At 38.9% G+C, this 7,976-nt stretch overlaps 1 protein-coding gene across 3 annotated transcripts in view; it reads right to left on the bottom strand.

The window, feature by feature from the left end:
* Positions 1–5,235: 5,235 nt before the first annotated feature.
* HS6ST3 (heparan sulfate 6-O-sulfotransferase 3) overlaps positions 5,236–7,976 on the bottom strand; it is a 631,934-nt gene continuing 629,193 nt past the window's right edge. For all 3 annotated transcript variants that reach the window (XM_038569882.1, XM_038569883.1, XM_038569884.1), the window contains exon 3: positions 5,236–7,327. The gene's annotated coding sequence lies outside the window, so the exon portion shown is untranslated. The remainder of the gene's footprint in view (positions 7,328–7,976) is intronic.

Genomic DNA, 7,976 nt, shown 5'->3' with positions numbered 1-7,976 from the left:
CAGACATTTAACCAACTAAACCACCCAGGTGCCTTCAATCATAGAAATGATTAATAGGGACAAAAAATTGCTAATCTGAGCTTTGGGGCTATTGAAAATTAATGAAAGCTTGCTCTGATGACTTCGAGTAAAATTGGTAATTATTAACAACAGGATGTGTAAAGTCATAGTATGGTCCTGAATATCTCATGCATCTTATCCAAAGTTCAGAATCTGATAAGATATAGGGATGGCTTTCCGTCCTAGAGAGCAAAGACAATGACGACATTAGATTGGGTTCGCATTAGATGGGTTGTGAATGAGCTTACTACATGGGGTGCTGGTCTACCTTCCACATGGGGAGCACTATGGGGGTGGCAGTAGGATTACTGGCTGTGACTTGCAGCTGCACACGGGAACGCTAACTGTCAGCAGCGACTTCTTAGAACAGTAATATATATGCTTCTGTTTAAAACTTAACTGGCAGACTTCCTGGCAGAGCTCCTGGGAGCGATGCCCTGATTTGCAAAGACTTAATGACTTCTTGTCATCCAACACCTGTAGGTAGAGAGACAAGAGAGGAGGGCATTAGCACCTGGCTGTGCCCCAGATAAAGTGAGCTGCTTGGAGTTGTGAAGGGTCTACCTTTTTAGAAAATATTCTTTATGTTCAATTTATTCAATAACTGTTACCCTGACTTTTAAGATTGCCATTCAGAAATATTTTAAATTATATTCCTAAATTTTAAAAAAACACAAAAACGCTGCTTCCTACTACAGAAGGTCATTTCAATTCCCTCTTTTAAGCATATTAGGATGGGCTTAGTTAGTCATAAATTAAACAAGGACAATTGCATTTCTAGAGTCTTGATAAAATTTTGACTCTTGTAATTTTTTTTCTCACCAAGCAAAGATATTATTCACAGGAACCAATGACATCCTGAAAGCTAGCTGTCCCCATGGCTTTCAAACACCAATCTGTGAGGTCCTAATGTCCTCTTTATCATCATATCATCATATTTCACATAAAACAACTGTTTAAATAATTTAAATGATCAGATACATGCAATGTTCCGCCAGAAGTGTGAAGACTTTGGCTTTGAAAATAACTCAGTATTTCCAGACTAAGATGAAAATAACAGTTTGCCTAACTTTTACTCTCCCATCTCCTTTTGATATAATCATAATGCTAACTATAATGACAATATGACAACAGCAGTGACAATATGAATCTAAACTCCCATATTATTTCAAGTCTAGGGCTGTTACTTCAGATATTAAAATAAACACTTGGAAGTAGGATGAAATGTGTATATCTTCAAACTTCACAAGGAAAGCCAAATAAATATGATTGCATTCTTGCCACTGATTCCAAAGAAATCATAGCCTATCAAAACAATGGAAAATAAAACAGAAAAAGCATAACTAGTAGAAATCATAAAATAACAAAAGACTATAATCTATATAACTTTTCAAACTAAGACTATGACTCAAGCTATGTGAAGAAAATTAAGCTACATGTTAATTGAAAATTACAAAGAGCTGAAAACTATATTGAAATGAAAGTAAAATTGAAATATTTTAAATTATACAAAAGGGGTATTTTATATTAAAAATGGTAGCCTCCTCAATAAAGAATGTGGAAGTTATAAATACTAAATAATGAATCACCAAACTATATAAGCTAAAAACTGTCATGAAGTGATACACAGATTTTAGTATGCGCTGTCTTTGATAATATATATGCATATATATATGCACACAGACACACACAATAGAGAAATCACTATATAATATAGATATATACATAAAATATGCATATAGAATACATATATATGCTGGTATATAATCATTTAACTTGTATACTTTGTGTGTGCATGTGTGCATGTGCATGTATGTGTGTGTAATTTGATAATGCAATACATTTTCTTTTCTGGTATCCACGAAATTTTTACAAAAACTGATCACTTGTAAAGCCCCAAAGTTGGTCGCCTGGATTTCTCAATCAGTTGAGTGTCTGCCTTTGGCTCAGATCCTGACCACAGGGTCTAGGGATCGAGCCCCACGTCGTGCTCCCTGATCAACGAGGAGTCTGCTTCTCCCTCTCACTCTGCCCCTCCTCCCTTCCCCCTCTCACTCTGCCCCTCTCTCTGAAATAAATACAAACTTAAAAAAGTACAAAGCCCAAAGGAAGCTCAGTAGAGTTTACAAAATGGAAACTGTGCAGGTGGATTTACCTAAACACAACAAGTTGACCAACAATAATAGGAATAAACAAATTTGTTTCAAAGGCAAGAAAAGGGACAATGACAAGCAACAATTACAAACTGAAATAAACTTCTATAGAAAATTGAGTAAAAGGATAAACTGTCAATAAAAATGAAAAGCGAAGCATTCAGAGTTAGATGAAATCGGCAGGATTTGAAATAAAATATAAAAATTAAGACCAATGGAAAAAAACTATAAATAAAAAAGTTAAGATGAAAAAATCCAAGCATAAATGTAAGATTAATACTGGAAAATGAAAATTAGCAACTGGAGGGATAGAGGCAACTGGGTGGCTCAGTGATTGAGCATCTATCTGCCTTTGGCTTGGGTCATGATCTCAGGGTCCTGGGATGCAGTCCCGTATAGGGCTCCCTGCAGGGAGCCTGCTTCTGCCTCTGCCTGCATCTCCGCCTCTCTCTCTCTCTGTGTCTCTCATGCATAAATAAATAAAATCTTTAAAAAGAAAAAAGAACTGGAGCGATAAAGTAAAATATGAGCAAACATGGGAAAAGAAAAATATTATTAAAGAGAATGACTACAACAGAGAGGTTTATGAAAGCACTGAGTAAACACAGAGGAGAGCCCCCTGCTCCCCAAAGCAGAAAGGGAGTGAAAGTTATTTGTGAAAATCTGGAGTTTTGAAATAGAACGCGATGAAGAGGCGAATAATGAAAGAGCAATGGAAATAGAGAATCAAAGAAGGTTTAAAAATTGAAGAACAGACTTGTTTCTAGAAACTTGTCAGACTGAGTTAACACAGATTCCTCTTTCAACTATAAACAAGTAGAAATGTTGGACAAAATATGCCACAATAACTTTTCAAAACAGAGCTGATCTCCAAAGCCAGGACGGGAGCTAGAACAAGGCCCAGGAGGCTAGGACGTGGGCAAGTCTCCGTGCCCGGAGAGCAGAGTCTGTATTTGGGGGCGTGTGTGCAGAGTTGACTATGGAACAACTAGCAACCAGTTGAGGAGTAGGGTCCGCAGAGGCGGAGGCGGATGGGCAACTGAACCGCATTAACAGTGAAATTCTTAGCTGACCCTGCAGTGTGCTTTGGAGCTGAGAGGTCCCCACTTAAAAGACATGGCCTTGGCCTCTGCAGCTCTGTCATTCAAGATGGCCTGGCCCCTACAGGTGGCATGGCCTTGGGGTGGCAAGTCCTCTAGAGAGACTCAGATGACAACTGTCAGCCAGTAGTCACATTCCCAGCATCTTGGGAAATGAGCCCTTCCATCCAGGGCCAGGAAGGTGGTTCTGGGAGACATACCCGTATTTTTTTTGAGTACATGAATAATTTTCATTTTGATTTTTTCCACAATACATTTAGCTGCATGTGCGTAATTTTGACAATCTTGAATAATTTTTATTTCTCAGTTGTTGGGGAGATAGAGTTGAAGCAATCCACTGTCCTCTCTCAGACAGGTATACAAAGACATTCACGGAGATGCTACTTAGGTACAAATGTATTCATTTCAGTGTTAGTTACATCAGTGGGAACACTGAAAATGAAAAGAATGCCCCCAAATATCAGAATGGTAGAATTACATGCAGCTATTAAAATTATATTTTCAAAGAATGGTCATTAAGAGGTTAATACATGTATTTACATTATGTAGATTGTGTGATTCCAATTCCCTAAAACATTTGTTATTTAAAATTTTACTCTAATTGCCAATACATAAAAAATGAGAGGAGATAGATCAAAATAATGTCAAGATTTGGCTCTTTTATGTATGCATTTTGCATTTTTTTCTCACAGTTTTTCAAATGATCTAAAATCACATACTACTTTGTAATCATAAAAATTTAACATTATGTATAAAATAAATAAGTATGCTGAATTAGGTCCTCTTAATTCTCAAATTTATTTTTATATGAAAACTGATCAGTGAAAGGGAAATCTTACTATATTGAGAGCAAATTTTCAATAATATTTTTGACATTTCTTTCAAGTCTTATCCTGAATACTATTTTCATGGTGAATGGAGGAAAAGAAGTAAATCTCTAGTGTTCCTTGGTTCTTCTCTCAACTTACCTGTTTTGTTTTGTTTTGTTTTGTTTTGTTTTTCCTTGGAAGACAGAAGCAAAACCTCTGTGCTTTGTGGGCAGAGGGGAGGTGCACATGCGCATGCATGCACCTGCGTGTGTATTTAACTTCTATTGCCTTTGGATCTTCTCTTATGGCCACTCCAATTGCTCTGGAGTCAAGGTGACTTTGGCTATGATTCCCATGAGTTAGAGGGACATGGTCAAAGGACGTTTTTCTAAGGCTTTAAATCTCAAGAACCCATAAGCAAGGAGGAAATCCACAAATCCCACTTCTACAGAATAAGAACACGATAAAATGCACCCACTCTCCAAGGGATTTTTGAATGAAGGGATTTTACTAGACATTAATTTTCTCTTTCTTTATATTTGTTATAGGAACTACATACTTACTTAAAAATCGATGTGGACAAACCCTATACTTTGAAATTGTGTTGAAACCCAAGCCAATTGCCATTGTATTTTTCTGCTTCCATTTTGTCTCCCTATCTCCCTTTTCCTCTCTTTCTCTGTTCCTTCCTTTTCTCTTGTCTTTCTTTTAGAGTCAGTGCCAGACAGCTTTGCTTCAGTTCCTGCTTTTGTCTCCCACCACTCCCTTCTTCTCCGGGCTGCTTTCCCACGTTTCACAGTGAATTTCAATGTGCGGGGGTGGGCGATAAACAGGGAGGGCCACTAAAAACCACCCTTCTAGAAGCTTATGTGTTTCAGAGCCTGTGAAATCCTCCCTGGCCTCGGAGATTTTAAATGGTTTCAATCTATATTTTCTTTGTCTTTTATGCTTCTAAAGCTTCACATCCAATAGCCACATTTGTATCCAAAGCATGGATTTTTAAAAGTTTGACAAAGCTGATCCCGTGGATTCAATTTCCATAAATCCCTTAAAGTGTCTGACCAACTTTTCTCATTTTGCAAAAACGTCTAACAAAATCACAGGGGAAAACAATTGTTCTTGACATCACAACAGTTTAATATGTTAACTTATTCATTAAATTGTGCTTCACATCAATGGAGATCCTCAGTTCTACAAACTATCATTTTTTAAATAGCAATAAGGGTTGATAATGTCACAATACAATCTCCTAGTACCCGAGTTCATACATATTATTACACAGAAACGAAAGGAAATATCTCTTAGGTGAAATAATTTACTATCTATTGAATAACTAACTATCTTTACATCTAAAATGGGGCACCAGATAAAAGTCTAGACTTTTCTTTCCAACATTTTCATCTTTGATACATTAAATGAAAAATAATGCAAAACAAAACCCAGAAAGTACTTCCAGGGGACCAAAAAAAAAAAAAAAAAAAGGAAAGGATAGAAAAGGAAAGAAAAAACAGCCACGTGATCAAAAACAAAAGAAATGACAGGTTGGTGGAAGGCAAATATGGCAATAACTAAATCACACAAACTCTGCTTCCTTAGAACATGGTTTTTCCCTGGCAAGAACTGAGGTTTTTCAGCACTGACATCTGGCCCTTTGATGAGTTCCCACCAGTGCAGCAGAACATGGACCGTGCAGAGGCTCCACTTCATGTGTCAAAGGATGACAGTCGCAGTCTTTTTTATAGATAGCTTAGAACACAGCCTTAAGAAACAACTGTTCTTTGGTGCTCTCAGATCGGGAGTTGGGTTACCTTGAGTCCTTGTGTGCAAGTTCAGGGGCTTTTGTCTTGCAGATGTTGCTGGTGTTCATCGCAAGGCCAGTCCTCTGGAGATCTCAGCACTTCTGCAAGGTAGGTTGATTCGGCCAATGTGTGGTGTGGATGGGTCCATGTGTGTTCCATCCATGAGGCTACAAAACGCACAGGTCTCAGAACCTACCCACTTGCCCAGAAGGGCTCATTCAAAGTTGTAGGAGAACTAATTCGTTCAGATGTGTCCAGGTGAAATGTGGTGAGAGGATGGAAGGATTACTTTTGGTAGAGAATGGAGGAGGGGGATGAAGGAGGTGACTCGAGAAGGAAGCCCTGCATGCTCCCCAGAGGTGACACAGTCAGGTGCAGTCGTCAGCCTCAGCCAGCCCTGAGGCCCAGCCAGGAGATGTTCAATGGGAGTTCTGATGTTCAGTGGAGGCGCACTAACCATGGAAATAGAAAGCCTTGGAGACAGGCTTTCTGTGATCTGATCGGATCAGGGTATTCTTTGCCTCAGTCCACTCCAGCTTTCCCTCTGACCCGACCCCTCCCACGCATTCAGCCTTTATTTCAGTCCCTAGAATGCTGTCAGTGCTCTGGTCCTGTTTCATGAGCCTCATGCTCTTGTCAGCTATTTCAAATGGTCCAAAGACTTATAGTCCACGTGTCTCCACTCTACCCATCTTCTTGAGGACAGAAACTGTATGCCATTTTTAAATTTTTCAATATTTCCTGACACATATTTGATTCCTTGTCTTTTTGCCTTTCAAAGACCTGCTTCCCTTTGAGGAGCCCTATTATCTCCTCCATAGTTACTCCTACTCTCCCTAACCCCCACCCCTGCACGATCCCATTATACAGGACTTCCTTCTCAGCTAGAAGTCATGGCTAGAGAGTAATCCAATAAACTCTGTGTGAAGACGTTAGCCTGTGACAGCCACTGCTGCATTTCCTCTCTCTGGCAAATGTGCAAGGGTGTAAGGGGACTCATTTAACACCAAATAAAACCTTTAAGAACCAAAGTAGTAAGTTGCTGATAAAATTCCAGAGACCTGGGGAAGAAGTAGAGAGGAAGGGAGATGTTTTTGAGCAGGGGTTCTATTGATCATCCCTTACACCTAACTATTCAGGCTGTTACTGATTCTGTATATTTCTGACACTGAGCTTCCCTAAGGAGTTGTGAGCATGTTCCCTCAACCTTCATCTTGAATCAGTCTGGAATTGTCTGGGGGTGAAGAGCCAGCATGAGGTGTTTGAACGTCTGTGCTTCTCAGTCTCCCCTGAAACACTGCCCGTCTCTTGGACATTTCACTCCTAATGAGATGATTCCTCACTGGAGGCAGGGGTTGTGAGCCAACTCTGTCAGTCTCCTTGGCATCTTCTAAGTCACTGCAGTTCTACAAGAAGGTAAGGAAAGACATAAATCAATAAAGACTTAGATTTAATATTCTTGCAATTCCCAATCCTGATACTGATGCTGAGCAGTATAAAGTCGTAGGGAAGGCTATGAAGACAGGACTGGGGCTCTAAGCAACTTCCCTGTTAATAAACTAGAAATGAGAAATCTTTTAACATCTCTGAATCTCCCAGAGATTGGAAACTACCAGATGGAATAATGAACAGAGGTCCTATGTATCTAGTATACAAGAAAGTCGTGAAGATCAAATGGGATACTAAATGTACAAATGTTTTGAAGGCATTAAATACCATACAAAATTATGAATTTTAATCTTTTCCTTTGCAAAACATATGATGAAATAGATAACTGCAAAAAGCACTTGAAATATTTTTTAATTCTCTTTTGTGTCAGAGACTGATAGTTTTATCAGTATTAATTTTCACATTGTTTTTTTTTTCATAATAGAACCCTCCCCCCATTTATCAAGGCACATGGCAACCAATAATGAAGACATTTCTTGGCTTCCTTTGTGTTTAGTTGTAGCTAATCGCTAGGTTCTAGCCAGTGAGAGATGAATGGAAGTGATATCTGCTACTTCCTTCCACGTCCTCTCTGCTGTCTGAAATACAAATGAGATGGCAGGAGGC

Source organism: Canis lupus, chromosome 22 (assembly GCF_011100685.1).
Source record: "Canis lupus familiaris isolate Mischka breed German Shepherd chromosome 22, alternate assembly UU_Cfam_GSD_1.0, whole genome shotgun sequence".
NCBI lineage: Eukaryota > Metazoa > Chordata > Mammalia > Carnivora > Canidae > Canis > Canis lupus.
The sequence above is the reverse complement of the archived record's forward strand: the minus strand, read 5'-3'. Positions and strand labels throughout refer to the sequence as shown.